This window comes from Amblyomma mixtum, chromosome 3, assembly GCF_055824585.1.
Source record: "Amblyomma mixtum isolate Tamu chromosome 3, ASM5582458v1, whole genome shotgun sequence".
In the NCBI taxonomy this organism is placed as follows: domain Eukaryota; kingdom Metazoa; phylum Arthropoda; class Arachnida; order Ixodida; family Ixodidae; genus Amblyomma; species Amblyomma mixtum.
This window is the reverse complement of record NC_143014.1, coordinates 381,303,202-381,330,920: the sequence shown is the minus strand read 5'-3', so window position 1 is coordinate 381,330,920 and position 27,719 is coordinate 381,303,202. Positions and strand designations below refer to the sequence as shown.

The window sequence follows — 27,719 nt, the reverse complement described above, 5'->3', positions numbered from 1 at the left end:
ATTTAATCTGTTTAGCTTGAGGTGCTGCGCTGCCTTTCGCTTCGACAGCATGTTTGACTTGTTCAGTCCTTTGATAAAAAAATGAAGCCGCGTAGTAATATAAAAATTCACTATGCGAGGAGTGATACTCTCAGCATGTGCATTGCATTCCACATTTAAAGGAGCAGCACAATGAATCATGTGTAATATGTCCATGACACTTTCGGAATGAACTTTGCGCGCACTAAAGCAGTTCGTAAAAATGTCCTCCAGCCTTGTGATGAAACGGAACAGTTCAACCGAGGGGTAGAGTAAGCCTCCCTCGTCAATATGTTTAACAAATTCTGCAGCATGCATGCGGCGCCCTTGCTCTGCTGGCAATGAGGCAATCGATACATGCAGGAAATTTTGTCGGTAGCACGCACTTTTTTTGCCACGTGCCCAGAGATGTGATAGATCAACCTTGAGTCACTTCTTTGGATGTTATAGTCATGTTACACAGCTGCACTGCCACATAAAGCCGACAGTCCCTCTTTTTCGGAGCAAACCTTCACTTTCTCCATCAATTGCTGCTTTGCAGTTTCCTCTTTGTCCCGCGCGTCAAGAAGAGAGCTTAATATGTCGCTCTCTGTATTTCCACCTGCAACGCTGTGTGCCAAGTTGTAATAAGAGAGGCAGTGAACAGTGATAAGAGAAAAGTGTACAACAGCTGTATCTTACTGGTACTCACCTATGGGGCAGAAACGTGGAGGCTAACAAACAGGGTTCAGCTTAAGTTAAGAACAACGCAGCGAGCTATGGAAAGGAAAATGATAGGTGTAACGTTAAGAGATCGGAAGATGGTGGAGTGGGTGAGGGAACAAACGCGGGTTAATGACATCTTAGTTGAAATCAAGAGGAAGAAATGGGCTTGGGCAGGGCATGTAATGCGAAGGCAAGATAACCGCTGGTCCTTAAGGGTAACGGAGTGGATTCCAAGAGAAAGCAAACGTAGCAGGGGACGGCAGAAAGTTAGGTGGGCGGATGAGATTAAGAAGTTTGCGGGGGTACAGTGGCGGCAACTGACAAAGGACAGGGTTAGTTGGAGAGACATGGGAGGGGCCTTTGCCCTGAAGTGGGTGTAGTCAGGCTGATGATGAATAGTGATAACAAACTGTTGTGGTGTTGGATGGGAGTTGTAGCAGATGAAAGCCTTACTAATCCAAAGAAGTTCTCCACTTTGTCCTGGCTCAGTCGTGATGTCAGCAGGTAGCTGTAGCCAACTTGGTCGTGCAAGTACTGAAGGAGCTCAAGAGTACTTGTTAGCGTGACTCTTAGGCCTTCCGTGGTAGATTCGCTCAGAAATTTTTTTTTATCAGCGTGGCGCTCCCAGGTGTCCAGGAAACCTAGGGTTTCCTTTATTAACTTCACACCATCAGAAGCAGGCCTGAGGGCTTCAGCTGTATACCTGCCAGTCATCACAGCAATCAAGGACTTCATTCTTATGAAAAACTTTTCTGTAGCTTCAAGTTTACTGCAGCTCTGCTCTAGCTGAGTGCGGTAAAGAAAAAAGGCTCGCAAAGGACCATGCCCGAACAATTGGAATGCATAACTTGTCCGCATTTTTTCGAAATTGTTGGGGCTGATGTGCACGGTAGTTATGCCAGGCATTGCTTTCATTGTTACAGCATTTCTGTCCAGTTCGAAAGCTTTTCGAGCAAATTGCATTGAAACCGTTCCATCGGGGGTGTCAAAAGTTGTGACAATAAGCCTGTTTCGAATATTTTTGACAAGGTGTGGGAAATCAGAAAAAAAAATATAAGAAACGCTGCGGTCAACAGGATGCGGTTTCTCGTGCAATGCAACCACACTGAACGAAAAGCCAGCGCACAACTGAAGCGCCGTCGGGCGTGCTCTGAACGGCCGCCGAAGGCCGCCTTCAAGGGTGGGCGACAACAGCGCCGCCGCTTCAGGAGACACTCTCGGTGACGCGCGTAGCAAGGCGCTGCCCCCTCCGCTCGCTTCACTGGAAAATATTCTAGTTCACTGTAACGGAGGTCCTGACAGCTGTGCATCGTGAGTAGAGTCTGCACGGGGGGCTGAGTGCAGCTGGAGAAATCCGGAATTATTCTTTTTGAGCGTCGTTCCTGACAGCTCCACTTAGACACTTGCGTGGCTCTGTCTCTTTCCACCTTGGCGGAGATGCCATATATTGCCAGATTGTAACTTAAGGCAGTGCATAAGGAGGGCTGATGCAGGTGAAGACAAATTTCTTTCACTGTAAACATTTCACTGTAGTTTTGTTTGTCCAGTATGCTGTACATTATAGCTTTCTTCATTCTTCCAGCGTACGTGTTTCTGGATATAATATTGGTAATTGCTATAAGTGTGCTCTGATATCTCAGCTGGTGGCATACATCTTTTTGTCTTGGTATTCAGGTTCGATTTTTTTTTCTTTACATATCCAGAGCGGTTTCCCTTCTGGCTATAAAAACTTTAGAGCGGGCTACAGGCATATTCTCTGCATGATTTGTTCCTCAGAGGAGGAAGGATTTATTGCCAGGGGAATGTCACGCAGTATCAGTTAATTGCCAAATGTGGCATGTGACAGTCATTCAAACTAGTACAAGCATAGGTCTTGCACGGTACGTGGTTTCAATATATACACCTGATGTAGAGAGACCTTGCAAATATTTTACAAGGTAACATATGTAACAAATATAAAGGGAATTTCTGATGTGGTTTGTAGAAAGTGCTTATTGAGAAGTCATTCTTTTTTTTTACTCTAATACAAAGACCGTTAAGGCCTGCGTTACTTTTTATCTTGAAAGAAAACAGTGCAGAAACAATAAACTCTCCTGTGATTCTCCTCTTGTTACTAATCAGTTTTTCCAGCTTTCTTTCATGATGCACCCATCCACCCAAACTGCTGTCCAACTGCGTTACTTCAATTTATTTTATGTGTGGAAGAATCTTTACTTCAATGTATTAGTATGACTTCATAGTGCAAGCATGCAGTTTGTAGACGGCAGGAGGCTAGAGAGTGCTTACTTTGGGAAGGCCTCCTAAATCTGTTTTCCTTTGCTTTGGCACCATTCTACAGTTCTTGATACTGCAGTGCTCTTTGTCAGGGTATGTTGCAGCAGACTGGGCTGTATGAGACAATGCGCGGCCTTCCAGGTGCTCTATATATGTAGAAGTTTTGTGGCACTGTAAAACACGAAAAGAAGTAGGGGGCACACTTTGCAGCTGCAGATTAGTCCTGATGTAGTGTGCTGCTTGGGATGCAACTCACTGAGGTTCTGCTATACCATATTAATTGTTTTTACCAAACACACAGCCTCATTGTGGCTGCATTTTAACTGTTTCATTTTTCAAAACTGCTCTGGAATTTTTTTTGCATTTCATCTCAAAAATATTCTCTGATGACATGCGTGTGAACACTTTTATTTTGCATAGTTTTAGTTTATTTCTTCAAAAACTAATTAGTCCCTCTAGTGTACTGAATCCTGCAGGTGAAAAAAACTCAGTATTCAAAATTTCTTACCTCCAGGACGTGATTGACTGCAGAAACAGTTAAAGAGTAAATGATGATCGCAGTGATCCTTAAGTTTTGTGCCCTTTCATAACTACCTCCACAAGCTGTGGCACACTTGATGACAGAAAGCTGTCTCTCCATTTCCTGAAACTAGTGAATTGGTACTGTCATGCGTTCACGCCAAGTATCTCTGCTGGAAGCTTCGTTTTCACCATGGTGTCATACATTTAGTGCAGATGTAAGCCTCCACTTCATCAGGACGCAGACATATCATAACAATTCAATGTTGGGAAAACCCACTTTGATCGCTTAATAATCGTAGTTTTGGCTTTTTTGGAGTTCTGGTATTTTTTTTTAATTTTAAAAGCTGCTCATATGGTCGAAAGCATTTCACTGGTGCAGGAAAGTGGCACATTGTCGCATGTGAGTCATGGCGCAAGTTAAGACTGGAATGATTAGAAGGTGCACAACTTATTGTGTGGGCTTGGACCTGCAAAAGCTAGAAGCCCAATGGCAGCAAAAATGAGATGCTTGTTTGGTATTCATTTAATTAAGTAGCCTATCTTGAACCTAAGCACTATAATGTGTGTCATCCATCATAGTTTTTCCTCAATGGATGGATATCACAATTATTTAAACAACTTTCCTCAAGTACCTTGGCAGTTAAATAACAAGATATTCAGCATGCCTTAGTCTGAAACAAAGTGGTGATTTTCTCCATGCCAAAAAAGACTGGGCAAGGGCAATCATGATACACTTGTAAAGCGCTTGTCTTACTTGTTCTTGTGCTATACTTTCTAGTACCCGAAAGTTTACCACACAGTGCACATACTCACCCAGGCTTAAATCTTGCTGGAGCAGAAGCTTCAAAACAGTGCCTGCCTGCTATAAAGCCCTTGCGAAACAAACATGGCTTGTATATGAGCCTTCTTTATGTGCAGATGACATCCGGTGGCACTGAGAGCCTCATCCTGGCCTGCAAAGCTTACAGAGGCTATGGCTACAATGAAAAGGGCATTGTGTACCCAGAGGTGTGAGTGTGTTGACCATAGGTCACCTTCTCACCTGGACAGGCCTGAAGCCTCACTGGTCGAGGGTCACAAAGAGTAGGCATTTGCTGTCTGTCCATGGTGTTGTGGCTGGGGAGGCTGTGCTGCTCCATCACACTTAGGCACACACCAGTTGCAAGGGCAAAACGAACACGAAGTAGGCCCTCATTTGATGTATTGGTTTTGAAAACATTTATTGTCAGCATTGAGCCCTATGTGGGCACTGTACTGGAAGGCTTCGAGCCCGTGGCTCTCGGCATAATTGTGAGCCCACTCAGTGGCCTGTACTTGTATCAGCAGGTCTGAGTTGGCCAGTATACCCTCCCACCACTGCAGAGAAGGGACTGGTGGTAGGTCCACTGGTGGCGGCACCTTTTTGCAGCTCCTTAGAATGTGATCATATCTGGCTATCGCGCCGCATTCTTTGTAAGTAGGATTGTATTGCACTGGGTGCATGAGTGCTAGTTCCTACGGGCTAAGGAAGGCTCATGTCTGGTGCCAACGCCACATTACCTCCTGCCTTTTGTCGAGCTTCTTGTCTGGTAGCAGAGATATCCTCCTTTCCAGTTTAATATGATTAGTGTCGTCAAAGGATATAAAGGCATCTCTCGGGAAATTTGGGGACTGAGCCCAACTCATTGCTCGGCTGGCATAACCTCGAGTTGTACTGTGAGCCAACTCGTTTCCCATTTCCCGAGTGTGCCGCCTCAGTGGCTCAGTAGTTATGGCGCTCGGCTGCTGACCCGAAAGACACGGGTTTGATCCCAGCAGCGGCAGTCGAATTTCGATGGAAGTGAAATCTGAGAGGCTAATGTACAGTGCATTGTCAGTGCACGTTAAGGAACCCCAGATAGTAAAACTTTCCCGAGCCCTTCACTACAGCGTCCCTCATAGTCATAACGAAAGTTGCAGTAGAGCTGGCTTGAGTGACTGTACTACGGTGCAGCCATCTAATCCACTTACCTTTGTGATGCAGGCGACCTTCCTTTCTGTCTGCCAGCCTGCTGCTGCCGACTTTGGCATGCTTGTCAGCCTGGGCGTCACTGGTGTGCTCAGTGCTGTGCACCGGAAACGGACGGGGCTTTTGCTACCCACTGCCCGTCAGCTGCTCATCCCCGCTGAATGTGCCGCCAGAGGAGCTACACTTGCCGGATATCATCGCTACATCACTGGCCACACAGGAGCTGCTGCAGCTGCTTTGTTGTTTAGGTGCTTATAGCAGCCTTGAATTAACAGAAAACATTGGGTAAATCTGCCCATTTGTACTCGCTTAAAGACAAATGCAGAGCCTCATGGTTGACTTTGAGTAACTTCATGATTAACTTTGTTGATGTCACTGGCACCTGTGGGAAAGCCAGTACTAGTAAGCATAAGTTGTCAGTTTGTATGAGCTGACTGCAGAATTTTGCATGCACTGTTGTGTCTCCTCGCAGGCAGGTGAATACCTGAAGATCAAGGCGATCCATGTTCCGGTTGACCCCGAGACGAGGAAGGCTGATGTGCGGAACATGAAGGCGGCCATCACCGGCAACACCAACCTGGTGAGCGACTTCGTAGAATGGGGCTAGCTTGGCTCGCATAGGAGATATTCATGTGACTTCGTGGGCACTTTTTTGTGGCTCAGCACGCAGTTTCAGCACTGCAAGAGCTGGAACAGGTGGTGATAAGCCAAATGGATTAGATATGCCTGCAGCCTTTTGCCATACAGTATGCACCACAACGTTGATGCACACTCCCTATAACATAACAATGCGATTCCATTTCTATATTGCCCCGCCGCGGTGGCTCAGTGGTTACGGCGCTCGACTGCTGACCCGAAAGACACGGGTCCGATCCCGGTTTGCGGCGGCTGAATTTCGCTGAATGCGAAATTCTAGAGGCCCGTGTGCTGTGCGATGTCAGTGCACGTTAAAGAACCCCAGGCGGTCGAAATTTCCAGAGCCCTTCACTACGGCGTCCCTCATAGTCTGGGTTGCTTTGGGACGTAAAACCCCCCAAAAAACAAAACCAAACCCTTTCTATATTCCAACTCGTTGTCACTGGCTGAATCTGCCTCATGCCTCCATCACCCTTCTCATTACTGTGCTTCAGACAATAATGAAGTGCAAGCTGTGTGCACGGCACCACTTCAAGTGAGTGAAAATGGTAGAAAATACACAAATGGAACAGAATCAGTTTCAGGATCATCAAATTATGCCAGCCTTGGTGTAGTCCCACTCTATCAAGGCATGGAAAATGGCATGCACAAAGATGAGATAGTGCAGCATTATTCTGCATCTTCTACCCTCTCTGTTTGTTGTTTTCACTGTCTTCTGAACGTAAGGTCTTGTGCCAGTTTTGACAGGCTTGAAGTAGTTTTGGGTACAAAAGTCTCCAAGTTACATGAGCAACAATACAAGGATGTGGCTGCATTATAGGCCAATCAGTGAAGACGACACTTGTGGAGGTGAATGTTGGGACTTGCCTGCTTTTCAGTACAGTAGTCAAAGCAGGTAATCACTGGCACATGTGTCACTAGTGCACCTTCATGGCTCAGAGGCAATCGGTGATCAGTGTTTTGTACAGATTGGTACATTTTTAAAAGTTGCCTGTCCTAACTGCTGCTTCAAAGAGCGTGTCTTGACCTTTGTCAGGTGTGCTTGTTCCATGGAATTATTTTCACTGCTCAACTAAGGGTGGCAGTATATGACAGAGGAAACTAATTGGTCTTTTTGAGTCAGTCATCTGGTCTACGAAACCCAGTATGTACTAGTGGTTGAATGTATAATGAAAAGCACAGTTGCTTTACTGTGAATGTGAATTTGAGATACAGAGCAAGGCATTCTGTCATTTACGTCTTTTGAAAATGTCAAATGTGTTTTAGATGTTAAAAAATGAGCATAGCACCAAGTGGGGAGCTTTTAGGGGCATGAGCAGATGTGTAACTTGTGCTCTTGAATATGCATACAGAGAGCATGTAGGTAGTGCTTGCATAACCATTGAAAAAACAAATACATGTGAAGGAAAAAATGAGTTGAATACGCCTAATGAAATCATGTGAAGCAGATGAAGTCATTGGGAAGAAGTGAGAATGTTAGAGTCTCACTTAGGAACTGTAACAAGATGCAAGTGTGATGCTAAGCTGAATGAACCATGACATCTACCTCTATTTTTCAAGGCTGCCTGCTTTGTTGTGAACACTTTCTTGTTTATTTTACTTTGTGCCATTGTGCAAAAAGAAAAAAAGAAAAGAGTGTTGTTCTCTTCGGCATCTTGTGGTATCTGCACCTCAGTTCCCATACGGCTGCATAGACCCCATTCAAGAAATTACAGAGAAGGCTTCACTTTGGCTTATGGGGTGCAGAGACTCATTTCACTAAACTTGGAGTTATCTTAAACAGCCATTAGCAAGCATTGGCATGGCCTTCTTTCAGATTACAGTCATGCCCCATTAATGCAGCCAAGGCCATGTTACCACCGGCCGACCTCTCCACCTTTCCCTCATTAAAATTCCTTTCTGTCTCTCTAATATGGACGACTCTAATTATGCACAGTTTTTCTCGGGACCCAACTTTATCAAATTATTTATGCCTCATTACTACCGAAACTCATTGTCCGGACAGTGGAGAGGTTGAAAAATTAATGGAGCCCATTGGGACTCTTGTACTTTTACTCTTAAGCCTTACTTCCCCATTCAGCAAAAACCAGTCCCTCTTTCTCTCTCTGTGCATGAATGGGTGTGCACGGGCATTAACACTTGATGCTAGCTATAAAAAGTGCCGTCCTCGTACAACCTGGCAACGCGAAGTTGCTCGAGACAACCTGGTTCGCACCAGTCCCACTGGTGGCACCACCTGCAATCCCAGGGCAGTGGCGCACCGCTTAACCACTGCACCAGCAGTGGTATGAGAACTCTCAGGAATCTAAGAATGTTAAGTAGAGGAGAACCAATTCTGTATATATGGGCTTTAACCCACTAGCTATTGCATCAGACTCTTGGGCCACTGTACAGAGCATGGGCCACCGTACGGTGGTGACTGCCTTCACGAAGTTAGCATGCAGATCAATAGGAGTGGAGCAGCATCACGGTAGCAGCTGCTAGCACTATGCATAGTTAGAATTGCCAGGTGCATGGCATCGGGTTACATCGCACCACAGCGCACGGCAACTACGTTCACAAAAATGAGCGGGCAGGCTTAAGCTGCGTCACACATAAACAGTCTTTAAGTGTGGCTGCCGACTTTTTTTCCCCATTAATATGGACAGCGATGAGGACAAATTCCCAAATGCCTCTGCCAGATGTTCTAGCCCTTGTATTTAAGGGGGAGAACACCAGTGAAAGGTAGTGCAAAAGTGCAGATGACCTCAGTATGTGTGTGTGATTTCATGCTTTACAGTGGAAAGGTGCCTGATCGCTGCGCCTTATCATTTGCTGCATTTTATGAGTGGCTGCGAAAAAAATTCTTTCCGTGAGCTGCGTTCCAAACTACATTCAGCAGCTGTCAGCTGAGTGAGTACAGAGTTCTTGAGGTGTGAACAGACGTAGTAGGAGATACTTCATCACTCCAAGAGGCACCATCACTCGTCTCGTGCACTGCTAGGTGCTCCAAATGTGCTAAACCAGCGCCACATTATTTCACAGATAATGGCGATCTGAATAAAGCACCTGGAGCTCCATGATTACCAGATTTCCACCTCACTGCCCACCACTGTGCAGAGAAACAGTCCGCAATTGTCATCAGCAGCAGCAGCCTGACTACGCCCACTGCAGCGCAAAGACCTCTTCCATGTCTCTCCAATTCGCCCTGTCCTTTGCCAGCTGCAACCACCATATCTCCGTAAACTTCTTAATCTCATCCGCCCGCCTAACTTTTTTGCTGCCCCTTTACACTTCCTTTCTCTTGAAATCCACTCTGTTACCCTTAAGGACCAGCGGTTATCTTGCGTTCACATTACATGCCCTGCCCATGCCCATTTCTTCCTCTTGATTTTGACTATTATGTCATTAACCCGCGTTTGTTCCCTCACCCACTCTGTCCTCTTCCGGGCTTCTATTGTTACACCTATTATTTTTCTTTCTTAACTTAAGCTCAACCCTTTTCGTTAGCCTCCATGTTTCTGCCCCATAGGTGAGTACTGGTAAAATACATCTTTTGTATACTTATCTCTTTAGGGATCTTGGTAAACTGCCAGTCCTGATCTGAGAGAACCTGCTTCTATATGCGCTCCACCCCATTCTTATTCTTCTAGTTATTTCCCTCTCATGATCCGGATCAGTGGTCACTTCCTTCCCTAAGTACACATATTCTCTTACTACTTCCAGCACCTCGCTACCAATTGCAAACTGCTGTTCCCTTGCGAGACTGTTGAACATTACTTTTGGTTTTCTTCATGTTAATTTTTAGACCCACCATTCTGCTCTGCCTGTCTAACTCATTGATCATATGCTTTGCAGTTCATCCCCTGAGTGACTAAGCAAGGCAGTGTCTTTAGCAAATCGCGGATTACTCAGATATTCTCTATTATCCCTTATCCACAACTGTCCTCAATCCATGCCTCAGAATGGCTCCTGTAAATGGGCAGTGAATAGCATTGTCGAGATCATGTCTCCCTGCCTGACAACCTTTCTTATTAATTTTATTGCTGGCTTTATGAAGGACTATAGTAGCTGTGCAGTTGTTATACTTTCCAGTATTTTTACATCAGTCGTTTCTACACCCTGATTCTACAGTGCCTGCATGACTGCTGAGGTTTTGACTGAGTCAGATGCTTTCTCATGATCTGTGAAGGCTATATAGCGGTTGGTTATGTTCTGAACATTTCTCAAGCACATGATTGATAGTGTGATAATGGTCTGTTGTTGAGTGTCCTTAACTGAAGCTTGCCTGATAATTCAGTCAATTGAAGTTTAAGGTTTTCCTGTCTTTATTGGCGATTATCTTAGTGAATACGTTATAGGCAGTTAACAGTAAGCTTATCGGGCTATAATTTTTGAAGTCCTTGACATCTCATTTCTTACGGATTAAATTAGATTAACATTCTTCCAAGGTTCTGTTATGCTCGAGGTCATAAGGCATTGTGCATACAGGGTGGCTAGTTATTCTAGCACAATCTTCCATTCGTCCTTCAACATATCTGCTGTTACCTGATGTTCACCGGCTGTTTTCTCCCTTTGCAGTGCTCATAAGGCTTCTTTTACTTTCTCTATCGTTACTGGCAGGATGTCCCATTGCTGTGTGACACTGCCTGTCTCATTTACATCCTCATTACATTGGCTACTGCATAGGTTTATGTAGAACACTTCGCCTACTTTACTTATCTTACCCATGTTGCTAATCACATTGCCCTCGTTGTCTCTTAATGCATACATGTGATTTTTGCCTATGCCTAGCTTTCTCTTCACTGCTTTTAGGCTACCTTCGTTCTTCGGAACATGCTTGATTCTATCCATATTACCTTCCTTATGTTGGCTACCTTACGCTTTTTGGTTAACTTTGTTAACTCTGCCGCATCTCTTCTGTCTGTGGGGTTAGACGCCTTCATGCTTTGGCGTTTCTTGATAAGATCTTTAGTCTCCTGAGATAGCTTGCCAGTATCCTGTTGAACCAGCCTACCGCCTACTTCTACTGCACATTTAGTAATGATAGCTATGAGTTTATCGTTCACTGTTTGAACATTAAGATAGTCTTGCTCAGTTAAAGCTGAACATCTTTTCTGCAGCGATATCCTGGATCCCACTACTGCCCCCCTTACCGCTGACTCGTCATTGGGCTTCCGCTTCACTAGTTCCATCCGTTCCCTCTTGGGGGCAAAGTGCAACATCCCTTTCCACGTTGGCACCTGCCTCGGAGGCTTTCTGGTTTCCATTCATGTATGAAGCGGGGTTCCCTCCTCCTCCTTTTGACTTCCGCTCTGATGGCATTACAAACATGTCAGCCGACACACATAAGGTGCATTGTGGCTTTCTTTTTCATGGCAAATTATTTCTGAGGACCTGTCTGCATATCATGGTGTAATGAATTCAGCATAAAAACCGGATGAAGGATGCAGGAAAACGCACAAGCACATTCATATGTGCCTTGTTGTGTTGCAAATCTTGTTTTTGCGCATGGAATTGATGAAGATCATGCAGAGCAGCTTTCTTTTATTCCTCTGTGGAGATGGTGCTTTGATGTTCAGTCTGAATTAGGCTGACGTTTTTCATTCATCATCTTGGAGCAGTTTACCCTTTTATGAAGCACTATTTCTTAGTCCACTGAACATGCCGGGTATGCAAGGAATTTGAGAACATAATTCTCTGTCACCATAGACAGCAGTACTTTAACCACATCTATCTAGGCACGCAGTTTCTTCCACAATGTAAGCGTATTGATTGACGCAGAAAATGAAACGCCATGCAGTCCGCGTCACACTGGCCGCACCCAGTCAACACCATCAGAGACGACAGAAGTTTTGTGTGCATCACTGTAGAAACCTCATCAGTGCTTGAGCAAAGCCACTTGTCCTGACTGCGGTTAGCTTTTTTGGTCTTGGTCAAATTGCGTCTCGGCTGCAAAAACAAAAATCCTTGCACTTCAGCCTTCTTCAGCTTGCTTAGCAAGTGCTTGTACCGAAGCAGAGGATCCTCCCAAGTTTTATCAAACGTGAATGGCCCCAACCTCACTGTGTAGGAGTGATACCTCAAGACCTTGTCCACGGCGAGCCTGACAGTCTTGTAGCTCCCTTGCAATGGCCCTCGTTGCCTTTCCTGGGTCAGTCAAGATGACTTGCAGCCGCTGGAGAAAATCATGCAGTCAGGTGAAATCTGACCACTGACGGGCTTTCCTTTCCATCACAGATGCCGTATCACCATCAGAGCACATCAGTTCTTTCCACACTTTGTAAACATAAGACTTCGCTACGTTCAGAAAGGTGGTAATAGACCTGTCCGAGGCTGCGTCATCAGTGCACATGTTTCTGGGCTGATGGGGCTCTCACTGGGAAAAAAACAGCTGTGAGGCATCTTGAATCGAGAACTAAGGCAGTGGGGACAGCAAAAAACCAGCTCAGAACCAAAAGTGGACGATTTTGCCCATGGGACCACACCTTTTTGAAGCTACACTGTTTACACCAGTAAGAGGTCTATGTGCAAGTTCCTGTTTTGTGTGGCCAGAGCGGCAAGAGCTGCCTGGCGTTTCATTTCCTTTGTCAACCTGTACGCCTCCATCTTGGAATGGACTGCACAGTGTGACTGATAAGGTGTCAAGAAGCTGCACACCTAGACATATGTGGAGAGACTACTGGTGTCTGTGGCGATAGGGAATAGCGTTCTTAACAATCTTGCGACCCGGGAGGTAAGAGTTCTCCAGAACTCTGAGGGTGTGGTGCTGTCACTTCAGGAAAGGCCAGGCTAGACATGTCTGTTTCCAGCACTTTTTCAGACATTGCCAGGTAATGTTTTGCAGTAGTATCATCTCTTTTACTATTGCACTTATTTCATAAGTTCAGGTAGGTATTAGATTAGTTAGCAGCTGTGACGATGGTGACGCTTACATTCTCCATGGGATGTTTATTGAAATAATCTTTCCAGAACGGCCTTGCAAGCAGCTAAAATTCATTGGCTACATTGATGTAGTGCGTAGCTATTCGGGCAGGGCTGTTTCTATTTGCGAAGTTTTGCAGCATCGGAAGGCATTGCTGCAATGTGATATGAGAACATAAACCGTATATCTGGCTAGGAATGTAATGGATAATAAATCAGGCTCACAGGTGATGGTGCAACAGCTTTTTCCACCCTGTTATTTTGATGTGCAAAAAAGAGCCATAGTTACATTAGCCGGGCCACATACTTTCCAAGCCTTCAGTGCACATATAACATAGGGCAGAAAAACAAGGGTGGCACGAAGAGAGTGGGAACATATGGTTCTTTCAATTTAAGGTAGCAGTGGTGATGTCATATCTGGCCATGCTCACAAAATGCTCTCCAGTGGCTCAGTTTCATGCTCCTGCACTGCGATAGATGGCTCACTAACACAGGTGGCACTGGCCTTAAGAATATGAAAGGCTTTCACTAGCTTTTAAACACTTTGATTTCTGTGTAGGAAGGTAACTTGGCTGTCCACTGGTATCTGTTTACATTTGTGTTCTTGGCACAGTAAATAAACTTTTAGGGAGCTAGTGGAAGCCTGTCATATTCATAATCCTGACACCACGTGCGTTGCTGTGTCATCTGTCACACTGCAGTAGCATGAGATTGTGCCATTGCAGAGCATTTTGTGAGCAAGGCCAGGTATGAAATCATCATCATGGTAACCTGTATATGTTGCATTCCCATTCAAATAAACCAGTGGGAAGTTAGCACCTGTTCTGTGTTCCTTTGTGTCATCCTCATTTTACTGTTCTATGTTCTACAAATGGAGCCAACTGGCCCAGCTTTCCATTATTCTGTTATCACAACCACTTCTCTCAGAGGCAAAGTGAAGTGGTAGAATGGGGCTTCTTTGCCAAAAGTAAGCAGGCTCTCTTTACGAACTCTGATGCTATTAAGGGGCTTATTTTATCCAGAGGGGGATAGTGCTAGCTGAGGTTCCTGTCAGTCATGTAGGTTATGCTCGCAGCCGACGAGGCCTGACGAGCACAGCGGTGACAATCCGCCGCCAGCCTGCATTTTCTATGGTCTCAGCTAAATGGTTACTTTTGACAGAGACTGCACAGTTTGTTCACACTGGCCAATTTAAAGTCTATATTATAGGAAGTTCTAACCTAGTGTTCATTCTTTGTTCTTAATATTTGCCAACCTAAGCAGTGTTTATTAGCCACATGTTACTTTGAAAATAGTAGTCGTCAAAGACAAAATGTGTGGTAGAATTCTAAACTAGTTTTGAACTTTCAAATTCTCTCAATTCACTCGCCATGAAGTTGCATTATAGTAAAAGTCTGTAGCAATACCCCTTGAAAATTCCTGTAACTGCACTTTGTGAAGTCAGTTCTTTGCTGGTCACAACTGGCTCATCCCTTTCATGTGCAGCACTGTTTTCATGGGCGTGGGAGGAACTGCCACAACTGGAAAGCAGTGTGGCAAGTGCTGTTCAAATGCAAAATTAGTGAAGCGTTTCTCTCTTCACATGCCACCCAGGTGGCCAGTGCGAAGCTTGTGCCTGTGCGAACCATTGGCATTGTGTTCTGTATTCATTGTCAAGAGTATCCAGTAGAAGCCAGGAAATGATGGCTGTTGCAAAAGGGCCTCATTATCTGATGCCACCAGCTCCTACATGTGATCGTGCTTCTGATGCAGCATGGCGACACTCAATGGTTATGTACCGGAGGCGCAAGCACCACCGCTACCAGTTCTCGGTGGTCCCTGACTGGCCGGGCTGTGTCTGTCTGTACCACACCAACCATGTCTGGTAAGTGTTGCTTCGTTTGTTGTGAAAGGATGAGAAGGAAATGCAGCCGTTGTTCAAGCTTGCTCAAAGTGAAAGGTTGTTCCTTGTTCCTGGTTGTTCCTTGGAACAGTCTGGACCAGTCAGGTTCAGTCTTGGACCTGACTTTCTTGTCAGTTAGGAGGCAGTCTGGCACAGGATTATGTCCACATGTACAGAACATCTCTGGGTGGCTGGCACAATCTCGGGAAACAGCACAATATCAGGGATCTCTTGATTGTGGATACTACTGGATAGCAGGCCAGAAAAATATAGAAGCTTTGTGCACCGGCTCCATTAAGGCATCAGGCAGTTCGGAGACAATGCACAGGTGATACTTTCAGGTGATATTGTCCTACACCACAGATGACATTAAGGCAAGGGTGCTTGCGGATGCACTGAAAAGCAAACTGTTTACTTGCGCAAACTGCTGCCCTTAAAAGAGAAACTGGACTTAGTAGCAGCAGTAGCAAGATGCATACTTAGTTGGCTTAAGCATGAGAATTGCCAAGCCTGTTGACTGTGCCTTGTTTAAGATGACTGAACATTCTCAGTAAGGGGCGTACGTCTTCGTAGAAAGTCCATGTGGCACAGAATTGCCTGCTCATGACTGTGAATCTTTGAACACAGTCCAGCAGCATTGACAGGGATGTGCACAGATTACTCATGAGTGAGAAGACCTTGTGATGCCAGCGACAAGAAATGCTTAAGAGATGTTTAAAAATGTAAACATAACAGAGCACTGCAGTACAAAAGCTCACATTGAGAACCTGGATGGTTGCACAGAATGTAACGGTAACCTCAGGATAATTCTATATGATGACAGCACTATATTTTTTTAGAAATCCTTTTTCTTGCAACAACTTGCTTTTTTTTTTCTACTGATGAGAATAAGTTTAAAATGGCAAATAACAGAGAACCGGAACCTGGCTGCATGGCTAATTGTAGTGCTTTGCATAACTCAATGATGACATCATAAAGGTTAATAGCAAAACTTGCACAAAGGGTTGAATGGCTAAACAAGCTTGTACAAGCAGTGACCCCCTAATTAATTTTTTTCAGTGACCAAAAACATGCCTTACAGTTTGTTTTCATCAACCAGAGAAGGTGTGTCAGTGAGCAGGTAATGTTTGTGGTGTTGCAAACATAGTGTTGGCCATGGAAATCTGCTAAACCAGCGATCATATCTTCATAGTCTCTTATAGTCTGTGTAAATGATGTACCATATGTATGTGCAATCTTCAAATGAACCGTTTCATCACCATAATGCTCATTCTCTTTAGAAATGCTCTCTCCTTCAACACACACACTTTGCTGATTGAGATTATCGACAATCTTTCATAAGTCTGTCAGGGGCAGCACTGTGTTCTAACATTTTGTTTTTTTTACATATTGCTTAAGTCACGGTGAACGGGTGACTGGTTATGGTTCAATGCAGGTCTCCATGCACTGGTTTGCAAGCAGTGGTGTATGTACAGAAAATTGAAAGGTAACAGTTCTACTGATTGTGTCCAGTGTGCACACAGTAAAGCCTTGATGAAGATGAGGAAAAGTAGTGTCTCTCGCACTATGCTTGTCTCGAAAGAAGATGAATATTGTGTAGTTTTAGACCAAAAAAAGTTATTAGATGTAAGCATACTCTCGTAGCTCAGTAATCAGCGAAAGCTGACTGGAATTAGCTGCGGAGAGTTCTGGATTGGCAGGCCCATTTTAACATTTCACAGGTGGCTGCCCATTTTGGCATCTCACAGGCTCGTTGTGGCACCTCTACACTCATGTGCACACTTGGCCTTCTTCCGCTTGAGGTCTTCGGTTCGATCAGATTCCTGGCACACTTCGTGGACTCCAAGGCCTTCTTGCACGAAGCAAATAGTCTAGTTCCTGGTGTTGTCTCAGTCGCAGTCTAAACCCTGTGTTGTTTTTGAGAAAAGGATAGGTGCATGACTGGATCTCCGTGACACTGGACCTCTTAATCGCACTTTGAGGTAGGTGGTGTCCACATAGCGCATTTCGCATAACGTGTGGCACGGCTGCTGTTGTACCGCCTAAACTGCTTCTACTGAATGGCTTGGACAAAGCTAATATAGCTTCCACTGTAAAATACATCGCGATGAAAGCTGTTCCTGTCAGCTTTTTTGGGGTCATACGGCATTTAAAACATTTTTTTCTGGTCCCTCGAAGTCGAATAGTGAGTTTTGCTGTATTGTGGAAAAGTGATGCACTTCAGTTGCCTTGTTTGGAACCTTGTTTGGTCCAAAATGACAGTTGTTTCGTTTGTATGTAAACATGTCCCTGTTCATTTTTACTCCTCTCCCATGATGAGGTCGGCTTGAAGAAACTAAAGAGCAGTGGGATGTTTGTGTTTTCACAGACAGTCTCTTGAGGTTTCATGAACACGCATATTATATTATGACTGCTGCATCTTCCCTGCATGGTTTTGCTGGCAGGACCACATGTGGGTTCAGTGATTCCCGTTGTTTGATGAGATCGTTTCATTCACTTGTGTGTTCTAGGCTAGAATTAGCATTGGTTATTCAAACTGCTTGATACTATGCCTAAAACGAGAGTTGAAAATGTTCAATGCCATTTTATTTGCATGTACTTTTTGATTGTTGTATTCATCCAGAGAGTGCAGAAAATTTGTCTTATAAAGGGGGGAAGTTGGATCTGGTCTTCCTTTATAAGTGTCTGCTTGGTCTTACATGGCCCTTGACATTTTGGAATCTGTTTTAATACACCAACAGAATGACTTTAGCATCGCAGTCCTTTTTCAGTGATAACATTGTGTCATACTTTCCCTGTAATAAGTACACACTTATTATTTTTTAATTTAGCTAACCCTGGCTGTGGCAGTAGTGTTGACCATTTTGTGTCATTTTGATGCAGTCAAAGATTCCTTGCATAGTGACTTTTGTGTGTCCCTCATATCCTTTGGTCCTGCCTGGACCACAAGAGGTAGTGGTGGACAAGGGCGTCCGCAGAAGTTTTCCCAGGAGGGGGTGCACCCGATGTCCGGGTATGGGGGAGGTGGTAGGTATTTTTGGAAGTATTTGGTTTTGGAAAGGAAGTATTTTTGCCGTTGAGTGTGCTCATATAATTCATTCCTTGGTCATGTTATTGGGTGATGTTGAGACTAATCCTGGTCCTCACTGCAGTGCTGCTGTACTGGCTGAACTACAGAAGTTAAGCACTGGCCAGACCCAGTTGATCACCGAAATGCAAGGCCTGAAAACCCATGTAAGCACAACGGACAAAACAATAAGAAACTTGAACAAGTGAATGACTGAACACGAAACACATTATCAAACACTCCTTCACCTCAGAAACGGCATTGAGCAAGTGCAGACAAATAGAGTGAACATGTCTAAAAAGGTTGAAGTAAAAGATGTTGGTGCGTAAGGCTACATTTCACTTAAAAAAGGGGCTAATTTCAAAGCATTGTTACAATTCTGCTGAAACCTTGGTTGCACACAGATTCCCCTTGATTTTCAACCAGAAGGCTGCTTTATTTTTTGTGACACTGTCTGTATAGAAAGTTTTGCCCCAGCTTTGTGTCAGGATTTTGTGATTTAAAGGATTGCAAAACATTTCAGTCAGACCAGCAAACAACCCGCTCACCAAGCAACATACCTTGCTCAAGTTTGCAAAATACCTGTATGATTTATTTTTCAGAATGCCAAACTGATGAGCTGTCCACCACCATGCTGCTGTTAGGCATTCCTCATGACAGGTAAACTCCACAGCCCATACATATCAAGATGCCCCTGGTGACACCTTGTGCCAATCTTCTCCGGACAGTTCTGCATCGTAAGGAGCCCTGGAATATTGTTCCAACTACTACTGCTATGCTGCATGCAGCACTGGGTTAAATTGGATTATGCTCTTGCTTGGAGCAGGCAGCACTCTTCTTCGAAGTAACGCACTTGCATTCAGGGCACGCTTGCAGGTGACCATACGGCATCTTCTGGAACATAAGATGTGTTCCTGAGCATGCCAGCCTAGAAAAAGAATAACTTTTTCTGATTTCATTCAGCAAAAGGCTTGCAGGCAATAAGATGCACGTTGAACATAGCACAGTTTTGGCTGGTTGACTCATAGCTACTTTGAAAGTCACCAAGAACATTATTAAGGAAACTTTTTTTTCTTCGTACAAAAGCTAGCGCAAAACACGACACACACAAGAAAGGTAGACAGGACAACGCGCTACTGACAACTGATCCTTTATTGGAAAGAAACACGTAATATATAGGCACACCGTCAACCACCTATCAGCTGCAGCAAACGTCACAATGATGTAAAGGGTCATAAAAGCGATAAAAGACACAAAGACTGAAAACACGACGTAGCTAAAAAACGATAAAAAATGACGAAAGAACATTAAAAGCATGACACGTGGTGTATAAGGCCAAAGAAACATGACTGACAGGAATTCAACAGGATGATAACAAAACGATATTGCATAAAAAACGTAACAAATGCAGTAAAAGAAAAACACGTGAAACAAGTGGACGCGCTGGCTAGGTCGGCTACCGAGAGAGCCGGAGGATTTGGGTCTACGGTCAACAAAGTGGTGAATTACTTCAAAGAGAACGACATTCGTCTGCTACAAGCCGACAAGGCAGGTGGTTTTGTGGTGGTGCCGAAGGGGGTTTATAATGAAAAAGCCTGTTGTGCCGTTCAGAAGAACTTTAAACCGACAAAACTCAAGCCCGTGAAGGCCAAGTCAAGAGCCGTCGCCCTCTGCAATGAATTGGAACTGCAAAGGTTAGCAAAGTCTGTAAGTGACTGCAAGGGCAAAAGTCTTAGCATGTTTTTCACAGCTAAGACACACAAAGAGGATGTACCATTCCGTTGCATTGTAAGCGAACGGGGATCTTGGCAACGTCTTGTGAGTCAGTTCCTCTTGAAGCATCTTAACCAGCTTGTGGTCACTGATCCTTTTGCAACAAAAAACTCCTTGGATATTATTGAATTTCTTAAAGATAAGCAGCAAATTGGGTATTTCTTTTCTGTCGACGCGAAAGATCTTTTTTATTCCATTCCCCATAAGGAATTGTTCAAAGCCGTACAAGCATGCATTGAGGAAAGTGGGGTTACGCCCTTTCAGAACGCAGCTGGTGTGTCACTGGAGAACTTTATGACTTTGTTAGAATTTTACCTTAACGCTACAGTGGTAGAGTTTGAGAGTGGTTTGTTTATACAGAAGAAAGGGATTTGTATCGGTTCCTGTGTTGCGCCGGTTCTGAGCAATATTTTTCTTTCAATGATTGATCGAAGTGTGGATCAGCAGTTGGATAAAGATAAGGTTTTGAAGGTTTTCAGGTACGTCGATGATTTTTTAATCCTTCTAAGTAAAGAGGACACACACAGTTACTTAGGCACAGTTAACGAGATTTTAAGAATTTTTAGTCAGAACGGAGAAGGATTGGAATTTACACAGGAGCAACCGGAAAGTGATAAATTACAGTTTTTAGACCTGGAACTTTCCATAAGCAATGAGAAGATGTGCTGGATGTACCACCCTCGTGCCCAGAAGGGATTCTTGTCTTATAAATCGGCGCACTCTAAGACTGTTAAGCGAGCCATTGCCATGTCAGGTTTAAAGGCCGCCATTGCGAAGTCCTGTTGCCATGCTATGAAAATAAGCTTCCAGTCTCAGATGCTAAGGCTTCAGGATGCAGGCTTCCCACAGTCTGTCCTGACAAGTGTGGTGGAGTCCCTTCTTCATAGCATAAAAGGCGTGGAACGGAAGCGGCCTGAACTTGTTGAAGAAAGAATTAAGCCAGAAGTGGTTCCCTACTCTCACCGCGTTGCCCATAATCTAAAAAAAGTTGCAACAAAGTTTAAGGTTCCAGTTGTATTCTCCGCTCCCTGTAAGCTAGCCTCGTTGTGTCCTCGTGTGAACTCGGAAAAGAGAGCAGAAAGATCCTGTGGAACCAGACATACACGTAGGTACGTGGAATGCAGTGAAAGGGTTGTGTATCAGATCCCACTCACGTGTGGAAAAGTGTATGTTGGTCAAACGGGGCGTTGCCTGAATGAAAGGTTGAGGGAGCATGAACGTTCGATGGGGACAGGAACAGGTTCGAATCTGCCTCTTCATTGCAAGGACTGTGAACAAAACTCTTGCCGGCCCATTCTGGAAAAAACCGTTGTTTTAGGTAGAGGCCATGATCGAGTGTCCCGTGAATTAAAAGAAGCTTATCTGATCAGAAAAAAGGGCGCGAATGCTGTTAGCGATGCATCTATCTTCTTGTATAAAACTGAAGAATGCTTTTTAGAAAGGTTTTCCTGAGGCGAGCATGTGTACAGGTTTTTTTCCCCCTCAATGTAATCTCAAGTGTTCAGCTCACAGGCTTTTTATCAGGTTTTTTCTTGTTTCACGTGTTTTTCTTTTACTGCATTTGTTACGTTTTTTATGCAATATCGTTTTGTTATCATCCTGTTGAATTCCTGTCAGTCATGTTTCTTTGGCCTTATACACCACGTGTCATGCTTTTAATGTTCTTTCGTCATTTTTTATCGTTTTTTAGCTACGTCGTGTTTTCAGTCTTTGTGTCTTTTATCGCTTTTATGACCCTTTACATCATTGTGACGTTTGCTGCAGCTGATAGGTGGTTGACGGTGTGCCTATATATTACGTGTTTCTTTCCAATAAAGGATCAGTTGTCAGTAGCGTGTTGTCCTGTCTACCTTTCTTGTGTGTGTCGTGTTTTGCGCTAGCTTTTGTACGAAGAAAAATGCACCAACTAGCCCAGCAACAAGTGTTAATTAAGGAAACTAATTGTGTACTTGAATTTCTTTCTTGAAAGATTTGCATGCTAACTATTACAGTACTCCATGCGAATGTTTCACTTGCTGGTGGAAAGTTTCTCACCCTCTAAAGAATGTACAAAGGTAGTTGGGGGAAAAATATGGCATGTAAAAGTGAAGCCAAGTGGGAATAGAAGTGTAATGTTTGAAGACGCCCGAAATGAAGTTTCGGAGAGTGCAGTCCATCTTTTTCACAAGGCTGCTCTGTGCATGCGCGCCTCTTTTCTTCAAGGTGCACTTGTTGAAAACAAAACTGCTGTTGTTGAACTGTTGTTGAAAACAAATGTGCAGGTCATGTCAGTGACAGGCACATGCGACTGATGGGGGCAGCTGTCAAGCACACACTCGCCATTTCACAGCTGTAGCTGGCTCCTCGTGGAACCAGATCGTGCCTGCATCTCCCACGTGCATTTGTTTTCAACCAGGAACAGACAAATTTTTGCCACTCCCAGGGGGCGCCACATCTTGCGAAAAAGGAGGATTAGGCTGGGGTTTGCCTACAAGATTACAGCAGGGTTTTTTTTTCACAGATCATCACATGAGCCTTTCTGCACTGGAAAGTTCATAGTGTATGAGCAGTGCTTGCTGGACTTGACGAAATTTGGCTGGATCTACCACCTTCCTTCAGAATCGTCCAACGAGGTATGCAAGGAATGTTTGTTTTCGTGCCCTTGGTGGCATTTTTCTTCATGTCCTAGCTTTTCGCATCATGTGTTTCACAAATGTGTATTGTGCTTGCACGCATTGATTGGAAACGTGGGTAGTAAGTAGCATGTAACCCTGAAAAATACCTCAAACTTATCACTGGCTGCTACGTACAGATTTGGCTGCTCACCATGCTCCTGATCTGCTTGAGTGGTGTTACCTTCGTTTAACACGTAACATCAGATCTTTTAATCTCCTTCAGGGACAAACTATTATCCAGACAGCTGGAATGTTAAAAGCTTCAGATTTTACCAGAAGAGCACATCATGATTGCGCAGCAAAAATATCCTTCCTCATAGATGCCTAATGGAGCACTTTCTTTTGAGTCCTCGTATCCGCACAGTGTGTTCCAACACAGGTTACAAAACACTGCTTTTTCCTCAGTCTTTTCAGCAAAATTCAGTATATAAACAAATAAGTTGATCTTAAGCAATTTAAAGCACTACTCTTGGGAAAACAAGCAAATCTGCACTAATCACAGCCGTACCATCTCTGCCATAAAACGCACACGCATTCATCATGAAAACGATTTTTTTTTTGTTAATCTCATACACGTCACTTGATGCGGTGCTATGGATTGTTATGCGCAATTTCGGGCGTTTTTCAGTGTTCTAATTTGCGCCTTCTGCACGGTAATTTGACAGCATTTATGCCACATGCACAAATGTGGGCGCTGTGCCTCAAGGGGATGTAGAGGCCAACTGTGATGCGCCCTGTTCAATGGTGTGGCAGCAGGTGGTATGGCAGCATATTTCATGCTTTCTTCTTTTCCCGGTGTGTGGCTCCCTGGCCATGGTGACTACCACATGCCAGGACTGGCACGTACACACCAGTGGCACAGCCAGCCGAAGAGAACAAAGCTTCCTCTCGAGACATTGACATGGCTGCTGCCATCTTGTTTACTGTGTGCAGCCCCACACCGTCTCTCTGGTTCCTGCAGAACGCTGCCATTAGCTGCTTCACTAAGCGAACCTATGACCGCATCCAGAGGTCCGTGCTGATTCCTGCAGTGAAGCAGGTAGTAAAATTTATTATTGTCTAGTAGAACACTGTACATCAGATTTAATTTAATTATTTTGTTACAGACGCAAAAATTTGCTCCAGAAAGGTTCACGCCAGGCGTGCCTAGTCAATTCCCAATGGCGTTCAACCTACCCCACATCCACCACGTTCGCACCTCAACTCCTTCATCTTCGCTCATCTGTGGCATTCTCCCTCTGCGCAGACGAAGCCCGCTGGGCCATTTCTCTATAACATTGTAGTTTATGGACTGCTTGATAGCCCGGTCCTATTTTTGGTTCTCATACAAGTCTGTAGTGATAACATTCTGGTGACCCCAGGTGCTCCTCAAGGAATATTTGAAGACGTGGCTGCTGATGTTCTCACTCGTATTGTCCAGTGGACATCCAACGCTAACGTGCAAATTAGTCCCCCTAATTCATCCTGTCTGCTCTTTCTGAACGGCATTCACATGGTCTATGGCAAGCCTACTGTTAGCTTAGATGGTACACCTATCCAGATTCTCGGCATCTATTTTGATCCTAAACTAACCTTCCATGACCACCTCCTCTGGTCACTTGACTTAGTGGAGTTGCTGACTGCCAAATTTTCTGGTTTTCTTCTGATGCATTTTTCAGTTTCGCCTTTTCTCTTCCGTTTTCTTTATTGTCCCATTTTTTTTTCCGGCTATCGCATATGCCTCTCCTGTCTGGTGGCCTGTCTCCTGAGTAGCATGACCTTGTCCACCTAACCTTGTCCGCAAAGAGCATTCACCTGTTGGCTCATACTGGCGCATATTGCAGTACACAGATGGCTGCTTTGCAAGTGCTGGAGGCTTCCCTTTGAAATAGAATTTTCCAGTCTCTATTCTCAATCGTGCCTTTCCTGTTCTAAAAGAACCTGCTATTTGTGGTTCTCGTTGTTTTCACCCCACTAATGGCCAGATGCCATATGACAAGTGGGTTTAGCATCCCTCTTCAGTTTCAAGATTTTCACCTGAGCACCTTCCTTCTGCAACACCTGCTGATCTAGCCAATCTGTGTTCCTTCCACATTTTTACAGATGATGCACATACCACTTTCTCGGTGGGAGTGGCATTTGTGGTCTAATTGCGCTGTATGCTGCCACCTGCAGCATCAACAATGTCGGATCTAGGCTTGCTTGTGGGTGCCCACTTGCTACCTCTCTTCTTCAGGTCTGCGATCTCGACCGACCGCATTCCCTTCCTAAAGATCAGGAAGCTGATGCGCGACATGTCTTTGATTGTAGTCTCGGCACTGCCATTCACGCTACTGCGCATCAGTTTGCAGAGTTTAGCCGTCTCTGACAGGCAAAGAGCAAGCATTCGAGGAGGGACAGGAGAGCTTCTAAGATCTGTACATTCTCTCGAGAGGGTTGGAAGGGTCTAGAGACATTCTCAGCATGATCACTTATCTAGTAAAGCAGCGTGATGTGATCCTGGCTTGGTGGGGAAAACTGGAAGCAGTGCCTTGATCCAAGTCTTTCACCAACACTTGCTACTGTAGACGGGGTAGCCGAACAATCAGGAGTTGGCCCTGGGCGGGCTCACCATTGAAATCATGTTGAAACTTCTTACATGCTGAGAACCGGTAAGGCGGTCGAACACTAGTGCAAGCCCAAGTCGCACAGCACACCAGAGTGAATATCTCAACATGTGTAACATGAGTGTGTAGCCAAGTTATGTCTCGGCCTAGCCACTGTATGTGGCTCCTTTGTACAGTGAGGTCAATAGAAGTCAGCTTGGACTGCTCAGCAATGAAAGTAGGGAGGCGAGGCGTTGCTGTGCTCTCAGGAATTTCATTGTGCTTCATCATGAAGGAAAAGAGTGCACCTTACGAGTGCTACAGTGTGTTCAGCATGATTCACAGTTCAGTTGCTCAGCTTCATCTTCTCTTTGTGCCCCAGCAACCTACATCTCCTTTGGCTTCATGCTGTGATGGTTTCATGTGGAGGTGTTGTGCTCGTTCCAGCTTTGTTTCTTGGCTCGTTGTTTGTGCGTGCAGTGAAAAGAAGTTTGGTGGTTTGGTGTTTGTGCGTGAAGTGAATATAGGTTGCAGTGAAGTTTGGCGCCCGTAGCGGTGCCTTGGTGATAGAGTGTAGAGTGAAGGGAAGTTCAGTGTTGTGACAGTGGTTAGGTGTGTTGGTCAAATGTTTAGGGGAATCCCCCAAGGTGGAGTAGATTTGTAATAAGGGAGTAATTAGGTGTGTGCAAAGTTTTTTTTTTGAGTAGTAGAGGTTAAAGTACATTTCGGTAATGAAGTGCTTTTTCACTGCTTCCTTTGTGAGCAAAGTGAAGTTGCATATTGAAATGTTGGTGGAGCGCTTTTTTTAAAGGGATAAACTGAATGTTGCCATGTCTCTTGGGAACATAGACGCTCCACTTGGTTAGCACTGACACCATGTACACAGAATGTTAGCAAAATAGGCTGCTTGTTCTGCAACAAGAGAATACATTTTCACCAGTCCTCAGCATATGGCCTCCACTCAGCCAATAGCACAGCCAACAGAGTAAGTGGTTTCATTTGCGGGCTTGTTCTTTAGCCGAAATATGATGCATGACATCTTTATGGTGCACTGGCGTTCATTGCAATGAATTTGTGTATCCTGCTACTTTCCAATCACCTGCTGGGGTCGCCTTCAATTTTTCAGGTATTTGGCAGACTCAAAGCGTATGATGGCATTAGGGTACCATTCTCTTGTGCTGCTGATTTCCTAGGCCTTTTTTGTGATTGCAATTGTGTGCATTTTACTGCAAACCCGATATAATGATATTAACTTTTGCACCTCATATGTCTTTTGCATTCATGGGAATGCGAAAAAAAAATCATAGTCATTCTACAAGGTGGGATTTGCAGGCTGGAGAACGCAGGAACTGTGAGCATCAAGAGCATTTGATGTCTTCTTCGTACTTAATTTTGCTTCATGTAGTGAAGTTTTTAAAAATGCATTCCAAGGCAAAATTGTGAAGATATGGGGATAATGTAGAGTTTGCCAAAAGTAACTGAGCAGCTGTGCTTTTCGCTGGGAGGGCGAGCTTGCGGAACTGCGGTCCTCGATGCTGCCCCCTGGCTGCGAGAATTAACCGGCTGACAAAAGGCTATGCCCTCACTCAGTACGACAACATTCTGAATCAAGTGAAATTCTCCCCACACGTGATGCCTGCCAACTTCCTATCATCTAAGGAAGAGGTGTGCAAGCTTGTGTCTGCCAATTCACGCTCACAGCTGGCAGCAGCAGCCAGTGTTGGGGACCACAGCGCTGCAGCTCGGCTGCAAGCCCGCTCCGGCCGCCAACGTGGCTCCTCGACTACTTTTGGGAAAGATGGCACAGAGTGGGGCTTGCAAGTTCCTTTTCAGAACCTCTCCATATTGTGCCATACTGCTGTACACAGAAATGGCATTGGGCTTTGGCAAACCATCTCTTGCCCTTTGTTGCTTACCAGCGGTGCATTTCCTGCGACAATCCTTCGAATCGGCACAGACAACCTTGACCACTGTTCAGGTTATGTGTGGTTCATGGCCCACACCAAGAAAGACACTGAACTACACAATGTGTACGTCACTGGCATAAAATCCTGTTTGCGCTTTGCTATGCAATCGCAGTCAGTCATCCCCAGCCCACTTTTTACCCGCGTCCCTCGTACCCAGAGTTGCTTTGGGGCGCTGAACTACATAAAGCCAAAACCAATTTATATCCTGTGCTAGACAGGTTTCATATACTACCAAATATAAATAAGTTGGTCTCTCTCCCTCACCATGTAACTTTCATTCTAAAGTGCACTGATAACACCCAGGCAGCAGTTTGTGACGTCAGAATTGTACACCTCAGCAGTCATGTTGAGCTCAGAGGGCATCATTTCAGCACATATGCCTAAATAGTGTGTGATAGGTGCGATGAAACCAGTCAGTGAATCGTTTCGGTGAAACGATTTCCTTGGGCTGGTTCATGGCAACACGTCATTGCGATTTTCTGCTTGAAAATTCACATGGTTCAGGATTTTGACGGCCGTTGATGGCGGAAGCACGCAGCTGGCTGTGATTTCGCAGCAACACCAAGGCTAGCAAATCATCGGGTCTGCACTAGACCCTTCCCTTTGGAAGCAGCCAGTGCTAAGCTGCACTTGAACTGACTGAACTGATGCTGCTCGCTCGGGGCACCTTTTCAGAAGTAGTGAAACTGGTGAAAGCCAAGTCGAAGGGGCCTTTTATCTAATGCAAATTGCACAGAATAAGATTTTACAGCGCCCACCCGTTTCCT

The 27,719-nt window shown here is 44.7% G+C and overlaps 1 long non-coding RNA gene across 1 annotated transcript; it reads left to right on the top strand.

The window, feature by feature from the left end:
* Positions 1 to 5,521: 5,521 nt before the first annotated feature.
* On the top strand, positions 5,522 to 18,665 carry LOC149357010 (uncharacterized). Its single transcript, XR_016291772.1, has 5 exons — positions 5,522 to 5,754; positions 5,979 to 6,086; positions 14,798 to 14,909; positions 18,080 to 18,161; positions 18,597 to 18,665. It is a non-coding gene; the product is annotated as an uncharacterized LOC149357010 (long non-coding RNA).
* Positions 18,666 to 27,719: the final 9,054 nt, after the last annotated feature.